The sequence below is a fragment of the Macaca fascicularis genome, chromosome X, assembly GCF_037993035.2.
Source record: "Macaca fascicularis isolate 582-1 chromosome X, T2T-MFA8v1.1".
NCBI classification, from domain to species: Eukaryota; Metazoa; Chordata; class Mammalia; order Primates; family Cercopithecidae; genus Macaca; species Macaca fascicularis.
Window position 1 is genome coordinate 134,239,908 of NC_088395.1, and position 12,866 is coordinate 134,252,773.

At 33.2% G+C, this 12,866-nt stretch overlaps 1 long non-coding RNA gene across 1 annotated transcript in view; it reads left to right on the plus strand.

Moving 5' to 3' along the window:
- Positions 1 to 10,611, plus strand: part of LOC123571100 (uncharacterized) — a 33,779-nt gene extending 23,168 nt beyond the window's left edge. Inside the window, exon 3 of the long non-coding RNA XR_006695270.2 lies at positions 10,444 to 10,611. This is a non-coding gene — a long non-coding RNA (uncharacterized lncRNA). The remainder of the gene's footprint in view (positions 1 to 10,443) is intronic.
- The last annotated feature ends 2,255 nt before the right edge of the window (positions 10,612 to 12,866 follow it).

Below are 12,866 nucleotides of genomic sequence, written 5' to 3' on the forward strand. Positions count from 1 at the left end.
TCACAGAATTGGAAAAAACTGCTTTAATGTTCATATGGAACCAAAAAAGAGCCCGCATCTCCAAGACAATCCTAAGTCAAAAGAACAAAGCTGGAGGCATCACGCTACCTGACTTCAAACTATACTACAAGGCTACAGTAACCAAAACAGCATGGTACTGGTACCAAAACAGAGATATAGACCAATGGAACAGAACAGAGTCCTCAGAAATAATACCACACATCTACAGCCATCTGATCTTTGACAAACCTGAGAGAAACAAGAAATGGGGAAAGGATTCCCTATTTAATAAATGGTGCTGGGAAAATTGGCTAGCCATAAGTAGAAAGCTGAAACTGGATCCTTTCCTTACTCTTTATACGAAAATTAATTCAAGATGGATTAGAGACTTAAATGTTAGACCTAATACCATAAAAATCCTAGAGGAAAACCTAGGTAGTACCATTCAGGACATAGGCATGGGCAAAGACTTCATGTCTAAAACACCAAAAGCAACGGCAGCAAAAGCCAAAATTGACAAATGGGATCTCATTAAACTAAAGAGCTTCTGCACAGCAAAAGAAACTACCATCAGAGTGAACAGGCAACCTACAGAATGGGAGAAAATTTTTGCAATCTACTCATCTGACAAAGGGCTAATATCCAGAACCTACAAAGAACTCAAACAAATTGACAAGAAAATAACAAACAACCCCATCAAAAACTGGGCAAAGGATATGAACAGACATTTCTCAAAGAAGACATTCATACAGCCAACAGACACATGAAAAAATGCTCATCATCACTGGCCATCAGAGAAATGCAAGTCAAAACCACAATGAGATACCATCTCACACCAGTTAGAATGGCGATCATTAAAAAGTCAGGAAACAACAGGTGCTGGAGAGGATGTGGAGAAATAGGAACGCTTTTACACTGTTGGTGGGATTGTAAACTAGTTCAACCATTATGGAAAACAGTATGGCGATTCCTCAAGGATCTAGAACTAGATGTACCATATGACCCAGCCATCCCATTACTGGGTATATACCCAAAGGATTATAAATTATGCTGCTATAAAGACACATGCACACGTATGTTTATTGCAGCACTATTCACAATAGCAAAGACTTGGAATCAACCCAAATGTCCATCAGTGACAGATTGGATTAAGAAAATGTGGCACATATACACCATGGAATACTATGCAGCCATAAAAAAGGATGAGTTTGTGTCCTTTGTAGGGACATGGATGCAGCTGGAAACCATCATTCTTAGCAAACTATCACAAGAACAGAAAACCAAACACCACATGTTCTCACTCATAGGTGGGAACTGAACAATGAGATCACTTGGACTCAGGAAGGGGAACATCACACACAGGGGCCTATCATGGGGAGGGGGGAGGGGGGAGGGATTGCATTGGGAGTTATACCTGATGTAAATGACGAGTTGATGGGTGCAGCACAGCAACATGGCACAAGTATACATATGTAACAAACCTGCACGTTATGCACATGTACCCTACAACTTAAAAGTATAATAATAATAAATTAAAAGAAAAAAAAAGTGGGCAAAGGACATTAACAGATACTACTCAAAAGAAGATATATAAGTGGACAATAAACATATTTTAAAATGCTCAATATTACTAAATATCAGACAAATGCAAATTAAAACCCAATGGGATACTATCTCGCACTAATCAAAATGGCTATTAAAAAATCAAAAAATAACAGATGTTAATGAGGATGTGATGAAAAGACAATGCTTTTATATTGTGGGTGAAACTGTAAAGTAGCTTAACCCCTATGGCAAACAGTATGGAGATTTCTCAAAAGCAACAAACAGAGCTACTATTTGACCCAGCTCCCACTATTGGGTATCTACCAAAAGGGAAAGAAATCATCATATAAAAAGGAAGCTTGCATTTTTATGTTCACTGCAACACTATTCACAATAATAAAGCCACAGAATCAACCTAAGTATCTATAAATGGTTGACTGGATAAAGAAAATGTGGTATATATACACACCATGAAATAATATGCAGTCATAAAAAATAACAAAATCATATCTTTAGCAGCAACATGGTTGGAGCTGAAGAACACTATTCTAAATGAAATAACTCAGAAACCTAAAATCAAATATTTCATCTTCTTTCTTTCAAGTCAGAGCTAAATGGGCACATGTTGATATAAAGATAGAAATAATAGACACTCGGGACTCCAAAAAAGGGGAAGGTGGCAGGGAGTGAAGGTGGAAATACTATGTTTTTGGTACTATGTTCACCATTTGGATGATGGGTTCACTAGAAGCCTAAACCTCGGCATTATACAATATACTCATGTAACAAACCTACATATGTACCCTGAATCTAAAATTTAAAAAATAATTACATTTATCTTCAGTAACCATATAAGCAAGAAGAGAGTGTATTTTAATATTTAAAATGTTGAAACAATAAAAACACCAACTTAGAATTCTGTATACAGAAAAATTATCTTTCAAAGTGAAGAATAAAGATTTTATCGATATAAAAAGTGAGACAATTAGTCTACAAAAGGCTTTTCTGATGGAAAATGTTAAAAGACTTTTTTAGAAATAATGAAAATGATATACATTATAAATATGGATCTACATAAATAAATGGAGTTAGAGAAGAAATAAAGAAAAAATAAAATACTTTGTCCTAATTGATCCAACAGATAACAGGTTGTTAAACATAATGATACCAACAAAGAATTTAGCGAGTATATTTTGTGGATAAATAAAACCAAGAAGAGCAATAGCATAAAGGAAAGAAAGAAATAATTCATAATACTCTACTGTAAATTACTTGCCCTACCTGTGAACAAGTGTAGTATTATTCGAAAGTGGACTATGAGTAGCTATAAATGTATGTTGCAAACCTTAGAACATCCACTAAAAAAGGGTTTAAAAAGTAGTGTAATTGATATGTTAAGAAAACAGTAAAAATAGAGAATCATATGTTATAGAAGGCTCAATTAAAATCAGCAAAGGCAGGAAAAAAACTAAGATGAAAAAGAGAAACAAAGTAAACAAAAAATGACAAACGTGGCAAGTATCAATCCAAATATATAAATCAACACTGTATATATGTCAGTGACCTAAATGTATCAATTAAAAGACAGAAAACATCAAAGCAGATGATAAACAAGGCCCAACTATACATCTAAAAGAAAGACACTTTAAATATAAAGGTATAGATAGATTAAAAGTGATGGAGAAAGATATAACCTACTAACACACACGCACACATACACACACAGCTGGAGCAGCTATACCAATCACAGACAAAGACTTGAGAGAAAGAAAATTTATCAAGATAGAGATTATTATTACATAATAATGAAGGAGTCAATTCATCATGAAAAAAGACCTTTCATGTGTATGTGCCTAATAACAGTGTCAAATAAATGAGAACAAAACTGATAAAATTGCAAAAAGAAGCAGATTAATTCATATTATAGCTTGGGACTTCACATCCCTTAAACATTAATTGACAGATTCAGAAAAAATCAGCTAGGGCTTACTTGAACTGAATGACACCATCAATTAACTGTATTGAATACAGCAACTTCAGAATACACATTCTTTTCATGCTCACATGGGACATTCACCAATACAGACTGGTCACTGTGGTCTATAAAACACAGCACAACAAATTTTTAAGAATAGAAATCATATAAACTATAGTCTCAGACCACAATGAAATTAAGCTAGAAAACAAGAGAAAGGTGGAAATTTTCCAAAATATTTGGAGATTAAACAATATTCTCCTAAATAACACGAGTCAAAGAAGTCTCAAGAGAAATTTAATATATACTTAACTAAATGAAAATGCAAAATGCAACTTATACAAATGTATGAGATGTAGTGAAATCAAGAGGAAGTGCCAGCTGGGCTTCCCGGGTCGAGTAGGGGCTCAGAAAGCTGTGAAACTCACTCATTTCCTGCATCATGATTTACTTCGGTCCTCGATGAATAATATTGAAGATATATGCTTAAAATATTCCTCACACCAGGATTTGTGCATGTGTTTTCTTCCCCAAGAAAGCTATAAACAGTGAAAATTTTTCTGTAAGCTTCCCAGTGTCCTCTCTCCCTTCCCCCTCCCCTAAAACTAAAAGGAATGTTAAAAGCCCATTTTTTCTATGACCAGTGGACCTTATCCATGCTCCCAATTCCAATTCCTTGTAAACATACTTTGTACAGTCCTGTAAGATCCTGTCTCCTTTGTCATGCCGCTGCAAGATCATAAAGTAGATAAAACCTAAGTTACAATTGGTTTTCCTCAAAATCTAAGATGTCACAAAATAATTTACTGCCTTTGTTTCTCGCTCTGGAAACATCTTCCCGCCGCATGTATTTCCCACGTTAAAGAGTTTAAAAGGCAATCGCCCAAAACCAACAGTGACTACCCACTTGGGACCCCTTCTATGCTGTGGAAGCTTTGTACTGTCACTCTGCTCAATAAAGCCTACAGCTTTTTTTCTCTTGGTTCGTTTCTCCATCACTCGCCGCAGGCAGCCGCCACACCATTTCTTTGGCATGGCTAAGGCAAGAACCTTCAGCGTTACAAAATCAGTGTGTAGTTGAAAATTTATAGCATTGAATGCATATGTTAGAAAATAAGAAAGATCTTAAATCAATAATTGAGATTACACTTTAGGAAACTACAATGGAAGAGAAAATTAAAACTAAAATTGGCCAAAAAATTAATTATAAAATTAGAGTATAACCCCGTGAAATTGAAAACAGGAAACTGATACATCATGACCAACTGGGATTGATTCCAGTTATACAAGGTGGGTTCAAAATTTGAAAATAAGTCAATGTAACCCACCAGTCAAAAAGACTAAAGAAAAAAATTATAAGATATAAATAGATGCAGAAACACCAGTTGACAAAGTTCAGCACACATTTATGATAAAATATCTCAGTAGACTAGAAATAGAAGGAAACTACCTTAATTTGATAAAGAACATCTAGACGCCTTCTCACGAAGATCAGAAACAAGACAAATATGTTCCTTCCCACCACTCCTATTCAACATCCTACATAAATTCTTAGCTAATAAAATAAACAAAACTAGAATAAAGTATATACTGATCAAAAGTATATGTATATTGAGGAGGAAAAAGTAAAACTATTTGTTGATGACAAACTTTTTATGTAGAAAATCTTAAAGAATCAACAACAAAAAAAAACCATGTGGAGCTATAAGTAATTATAGCAAGATTGTAAGATACAAAGTCTTACAAAGATACAAAAAAATTGTGTCTTTTGCAGCAACATAAACAGAACTGGAGGCCATAGACAAATGTTGGTTATTTTCTCACATATCATAAATGATTGAAATTTCAAATGAAAAACAAAATATCATTTAATTTTGCTCTAAGAAAGTGAACTATGTAGGTATGAATCTAAAAAAAAAACATATCCACAAGAACTCTCAGTGGAAAACTATGAAACTCTGATAAAACAAAGGCGATCTAAATAAATGAAGAGATATTACATGTACATAAATAGGAAGATTAATATTGTCACAATGTCAACTCTTGCCAAGTTGATTCATTGTAATCCACTGAAAATTTCAGAAGTTAATTTGGGTATATTGAAAAACGTATTATAAAGTTTGTGTGGAAAGCAAAGACTCAGATAGCAAACACAATATTAAAGGAGAGGAACCAAGTCAAAGAATGGACAATACTTGACTCCGAGACTTACTACATTTGCATGTCTCTGATGATTGCTGATGATGAGCATTTTTTCACATGCTTGTTGCTCATTTGCATGTCTTCTTTTGAAAAATGTGTAGTCATGTCTTTTGCCTACTTTTTAATGGAATTATTTGGGAATTTGTTGTTGAGTTGTTTGAGTTCCACGTAAATTCTGGATATTAATTCGCTGTTAAATGCATACTTGGCTAATATTTTCTTCCATACTTCATGTTGAATCATATCTTTTGCAGCCACACAGAACTGGAGGCCGTTACCTTAAGCAAAACAACTCAGACACAGAAAATCAAATATCATAATTTTCTCATTTATAAGCAGGAGCTAAATAATGTGTACACATTGATGTAGAGTGTGAAAGACAATGGAGACTTGGAAGGTTTGAAGGGTGGCAAGCGAGTGGTCAATGAGCGATTACTTGAACAGTACAATGAGTGTTATTCCAATGATAGATCCACTGAAAGCCCTGACTTCAGCACCGTGAACTATATCCATGTAACAAAATTATACCTGTACCCCTTAAATTCATACAAGTAAAATTTTAAAGAAAGAGTTACTATAAAGCTACATTAATCAAGACAGTGTGGTATTGGCAGAATAATAGACAAATAAAAGTGGGAAAAAATAGAGCCCAGAAAATAGACCTACACAAAATTGTCAAGTAATCTTTAACAAAGGAGCAACAGAATGTAAAAGGAAATTGGCTAGTCTTTTAAACAAATGATGCCAGAACAGAATAGCTAGACCTTCAAATCTAAAATCAAAACAGTATCTACACACTGAACTACACTTTCATAAATATATCAAAATTGATGATTTAACTGTTAATTTCAAAGCTCTAAAACTTCTTAAATATTAAACAGTAGAAAATTTAGGTGACCCCAGGTTTGGTGATAATTTTTTAGATATAATACCCAAAGCATGATCTATAAAATAAAAAATTGATAATTTGGACTTCATTAAAATTAAAAATGTATGCTCTACAAAAGACACTGGGCCAATGGCAAGAGAATGTAAAGACCAGCCACAGTCTGAGAGAAAGTCATGGCAAAACATGCGTCTGATAAAATATTAATATCCAAAATATACAAACTCTTAAAACTCTTAATAAGAAAAAACCCCATTTTAAGAATGGGCTAAAGATCTAAAGAGACATCGCTAAAGAAGATATACAGATAGAAGATGAGAAGATGCTCAACATCTTATATCATTGGGAAATAGCAAATTAAACCAATGATGACTTGCCACCATATACCTGTTAGGATAGCTGAAATCCAAAACACTGACAATGCCTAAATGCTGGCAATGGAAACTCTGATTCATTGCTGATGGAAGTCAGCATAATAACTTCAGTGAATAATTATGTATTGCATATTGGAAATTTCCTAAGAGAGCAGATATTAGGTGCTCTTGCCACAAGAAAGGTAACTATGTGAGATGATGGATATATTAATTTCCTTTACTGTAGTATTTCACTATGTATATACATATCAAAACTTCATGTTTCATATCTTAAATATATACAATAAGTAATATTAAAAATAAAATAGCCATAGTTTTTAAAAATAAAAATTAAATGCTGTTAATTAAAAATAATCTTAAAAGTCATAGTCATTCTTTTCAAAGACATCAGTAATTTTCATCATAAGGAAATCTATTCTCCCTCAAACCTGCATTTAACACCAATAACATTTCAGAAGAATCATGTGGTTTATATGTTTTACAAATTGATTTGATTATAAGAAAATAAATTTATAGAAACTGTATAATCCTCTCACATTTATAGTCCTTTCCCAAAAATTACCAGAATAATCAAATATATTTACTTCAAAGTTCTTTATTTTAAACCCCATACTTACGCGTTAAACTTTGTAAAGAGTCATTAATTTCACAAATATATTCATAAACAGATGTTTTAAGGAATGAAATGACTCCTCATTTAGGAAAATATGCAGTTTGACTGCCACAGAGTATGGAATCTCGAGAATAAAGAAAATGCATTAGATTCTGCTTACAGGGAAGAAACGAAAAAAGAATTCTGGCTTTAATTTTTTTTTTATTTATTCTTTTACCAGTGACCTAACTATGCTAATTCAGAAGAGATTTCTACTTATTTTAAAAATTATGTAACTGTATAGCCAGATAATGAATTCTTATAAGAAACCAAGTTATATGTATCCTGTAAATTTAATTATGCTGTTAGGTTTGGGAAACAAATATATTTTTGTATTGATTAATCATCTATACAACCACCCCACCCCCAACATCATTACCAGACTCTGGTGACTTATCATTCTACTTTGTATCTCCATGAGTTCGTTTTAATTTTAGCTCCCATAAGTAACTGAGAACATGTGATGTTTGTCTTTCTGTGTCTGGCTTATTTCACTTAACATAATAATCTCTAATTCCACACATGTTGCTGTAAATGACAGAATCTCATTCATTCTATGACTAAATAGTACTTTATTGTGAATATATACTGAATTTTCTTTATTCATTCATCTCTGTTGATGAACACTGAGTTTGCTTTGAAATCTTGGCTATTGTGAATAGTGCTGCAATAAACATGGGAGTGTGGATATCTCTTCAATATACTGATTTCCTTTATTTTGGGGATATAACTAACAGTAGAGCTGTTGGATGGTATGACAGCTCTATTTATAGTTTTTTGAGGAAGTTCTAAACTGTCCTCCATAGTGGTTGTGTTGATTTACATTTCTATCAAGAGTGTATAAGAGTTCCCTTTTCTTAAAATCCTCTCTAGCATTTGTTACTGACTGTCTTTTGGATAAAAGCCATTTTAATTGGGATGACATAATATCTCATTGTAGTTTTGATTTTGATTTACTTAATTATCAGTGATGTTGGGTACCTTTTCATATATCTGTTTTCCATTTATATGTTTCCTTTTGATAAATGTATATTCAGATATTTTGTCCATTTTAACTGAATTATTATTTTTTCCTGTAGAGTTGTTTGAGCTTCTTACATATTCTGGTTATTAATCCTTTACGTGGTGGATAGTTTGAAAATATTTTCTCCCATTCTGTGCATTGTCTCTTCACTTAGTCAAATATATCCTTTGCTGGGCAGAAGCTTTTTAGCTTGATGTCATCCCATTTGTCCATTTTTTCTTTGGTTGCCTGTGCATGTGACGTATTATTTAAGAAATCATTGGCCAGTCCAGTATCCCAGAGTTCCTCCAATGTTTCCTTTTACTGGTTTTATTATTTGAGGTCTTATAAATAAGTCTTTAATCCATTTTCATTTTATTTTTCTATATAACGAGAGACAGTAGTCTAGTTTCATTCTTCTGCATATGGATATCCAGTTTTCCCAGCACCAGTTATTGAAGAGACTATCTTTTCCCCACTGTATGTTCTTGGAATATTATTGAAAAATAGTTCACTGTAGATATATGGATTTTTTTCTGGGTTCTCTATTTTGCTGCATTATTCTAAGTGTCTTTTTAAAAATATTATTTCACTTTTTTTATTTTATTAAGACTTTTTTTTGGCCTAGCAAATAACCTAGTCTCGAGAATGATCCACGTGGTGAAGAAACATATTTGTATTCTGCAGCCATTGGATGAAACATTCTGTATATTAGGTCTATTTATTCTATCTTAAAGTTTAAATCTGATGTTTCTTTGTTGATTTTTCTTTCTGAATGATCTCTCCTATGCTGAAAGTGGGGTGTTGAAGTCTTCAGCTATCAGGTCTATCTCTCTCTTTAGCTCTAATAATATTTGCTTTATATATCTGGGTGCTCCAGTTTTGGCTGAATATATATTTAAAATTGTTATATCCTCTTGCTGAATTGAGCCAATCGTATATAGTGAGCACCTGTGATGCTTCTTATAGTTTTTGTCTTAAAATTGGCTTTGCCTGATATAAATATAGCTACTCTTGCTACTTTTCAGTTTTCATTCACATAAAATATCTTTTTCTATCCCTTTATCATCAGTGTTTGTCTTTTAGGTGAAGTATGTTTTTTTGTATGCAACAGATGAATGAATATTGGGTTTTTTAAATCCATTCAGCCAGTCTAGGACTTTTGATTGGAGAGTTTAATCCATTTACATGCAATGTTATAACTGATAAGTAAGGACTTATTCCTGCCATTTTGTTGTTTTCAAGTTGTTTTGTGGTCTTCTTTCTTTCTTTTCTGTCTTGCTTTTACTGGAGGTAATTTTCTCTGGTGGTATGTTTTAATTATTTGCCTGTTATTTCTTATGTATCCATTGTATGTTTTTAGATTTCTTAACTTTTTCAAATAGGACTATGAATGTTTTCTCTGTGTTATCTTGAATTTTATTGAGCTTGCTCAATACAACTATTTTGAATTTTCTGTCTGAAAGGTAACATATCTCTGCCTCTTCTGAATTGTTGACTGGTTCTTTTTAAATTTCATTTGGTGAGTTCATGTTTTCCTGGATGATCTTAATGCTTGTGAGTGCTCATCAGTTTCTGGGCATTAAAATTATGTATTTAATGTATCCTGGCTTTACCTTTTATTTTCTAGGTTGAGCAATTTAAATAATTCTTACACAGCAGAAATAGAAGATTTGGATAAAGTGTACATTTGTATTTATATATTCACATATATCTACACACACATACCTTTATATATAAACATACCCATTTATTTGAAGATATGTAAAAACTAACAAGACAAAAATGTTTGTTTTTTCTCATCAGGATCTAGGAAAAAGAAACCTGAGATGTCACCCTGGAATTTGGTTCACTAGGAAAATCTGCTAACTGCATAACACATCTGAGTGGCTGTAACTATAGAGAGAGATTATAAAGGACTCAGGGCAAAGGGGAACAAATGGAAGTTAAGGGATAATTAAAGAATAAAAAAATTTAAAAAGCACAATCCTTACTATGTCTTGAAATGTTATTAAAGTCATCCTGTTTAATTGTGTATAATTATAACATCATTTAGAACACCAAATTATATCTACAACTTCTTTGTTCAACATCCACTTCACAATAATAAGCATTAAAACATGTCAGGAAAGAAGATATGATCAAATCTAAGAGATTGCTGAAGAAAATTAAAACAGATTCAAATACTATTGTAAATGTATTACAACTACAGGATATAATTAACAAGATAACGAGAAAACTGGGAGATTTGCAAAGAGAAATTTAACCTTTTTAAAAGGACAAATTGGGAATTACAGAAATAAACATAAACTATTTGGAATAAAACATTTATTATATAGACTTAACAGCATACAGAATACCATAGAAGAAGCAGTTATTTAACTTAATAACTAGATAGTATAGACAACATTGAAACTAAATCACAGGGGAATAAAGAAGAGAAATGAAATGTATAGGTGATACCAGTATGAGTAATATCAAATATTTTAATACTGTATATGCATAAATAGATTATCAGCAGGAAAGGGGAGCAGCAATAAAAAAGATCAAATGTTTGAAGACATGATAGCTATGTTTTTCCTACAATTGGAGGGACACAACATGCAAATGTATAAAGCTCAGCAATTCAAAGAATAATAAATTTGGTGAAGACAATACCTAGGTATAGCATTGTCAAACTGCAGAAAACTAAAGATGAAAGAAAATCTTAATGAAAGACAAATGACACTGGATGCAGGGAATTAATAATAAAAAATATTGTTAAATTCTTGTGAGACACAATAACAAGAAGAAGAAAGTATAACAAAAATTTTATAAATGTTCAAGTAGGGCAGAGTTGAGGGAGTATCAACTAAGAATTCAATATCCAGGAAAAGTACTCTTGAAAATTAAAAAAATAAAAAACATACAAATAAAACCTGAGAGAATTAATTCCTAAATTGCCACAACTAAAAGATAATTATGAAAGGCAGTCTTCAGTTTGTAAGAAAATGATCCACATATTAAATTGTATCTAGAAAAATTAATAAAGAGAACTAGAAGCACTATTTATGTGAGTAAATATAAAATAATATCTAAATGACATTTAAAGTGTTGTGAATGTGAAAAAAGAATATTCTAAAGATTATAACTTGCATATTTGGATATAAATATAACTATGGTGCATTTTTTATAAGAGGAAGAAATACTATAGTTATCTAAGGTTCTTACATTGAATGCTATATTAGTCTGTTCCATGCTGCTGATAAAGACATACCTGAGACTGAGTAATTTATAAATAAAAGAAATTTAATTGGCTTACAGTTCCACATGGCTGAGGCAGCCTCACAATCATGGCAGAGGGTGAAGAAAGAGAAAAGTCACATCTTACATGGCAGCAGGCAAGACAGCATGTGCAGGGGAACTCCCCTTTATAAATCCATCAGATCTTGTGAAACTTATTCACTATCACAAGAACAGCATGGGAAAGACCCATCTCCATGATCCAATAGCCCCCCGCCAGGTTCCTCCCATGACATGTGGGGATTATGGGAGCTACGATTCAAGGTGAGATTTGGGTGGTGACATAGTCCAACCATATTATTCTGCCGTGGCCCCTCCCAAATCTCATGTCTTCACATTTCAAAGCCAATCATGCCTTCCCAATAGTTCCCCAGAGTCTTAACTCATTTGCATAAACTCATAAAGTCTGTAGCATAAAGTCCATACTCCAAAGTCTCATCTGAAACAAGGCAAGTCCCTTCTACCTGTAAGGCTGTAAAATTAGAAGCAAGTTAGTTACTTCCTAGAATGGAGGTACGGACCTTGGGTAAATACAGGCATTCCAAATGGTAGAAATTGGCTAAAACAAAGGGGCTATAGTCCCCATTCAAGTCGTAAATCCAGTGGGGAAGTCAAATATTAAAGCTAGCTCAAAAGGAACTAATTTGACTCCATGTGTCACATTCAGGTCATGCTGATGTAAAATATGGGTTCCCATGATTTGGGATAGCTCTGCCCCTGTGGCTTTTCAGGTACAGCTCCCTTCCTGGTTGCTTTCACCAGCTGGTGTTGAATGTTTGCGGCTTTTCCAGGTGCATAGTGCAAACTGTCGGTGGATTCACTATTCTGTGGTCTGGAGTATGGTAGCCCTCTTCTTACAGGTTCACTAAGCAGGGCCCCCGTGGAGACTCTGTATGAGGGCTCCAACCCCACATATCCCATCCACATTGCCCTAGCAGAACTTCTCT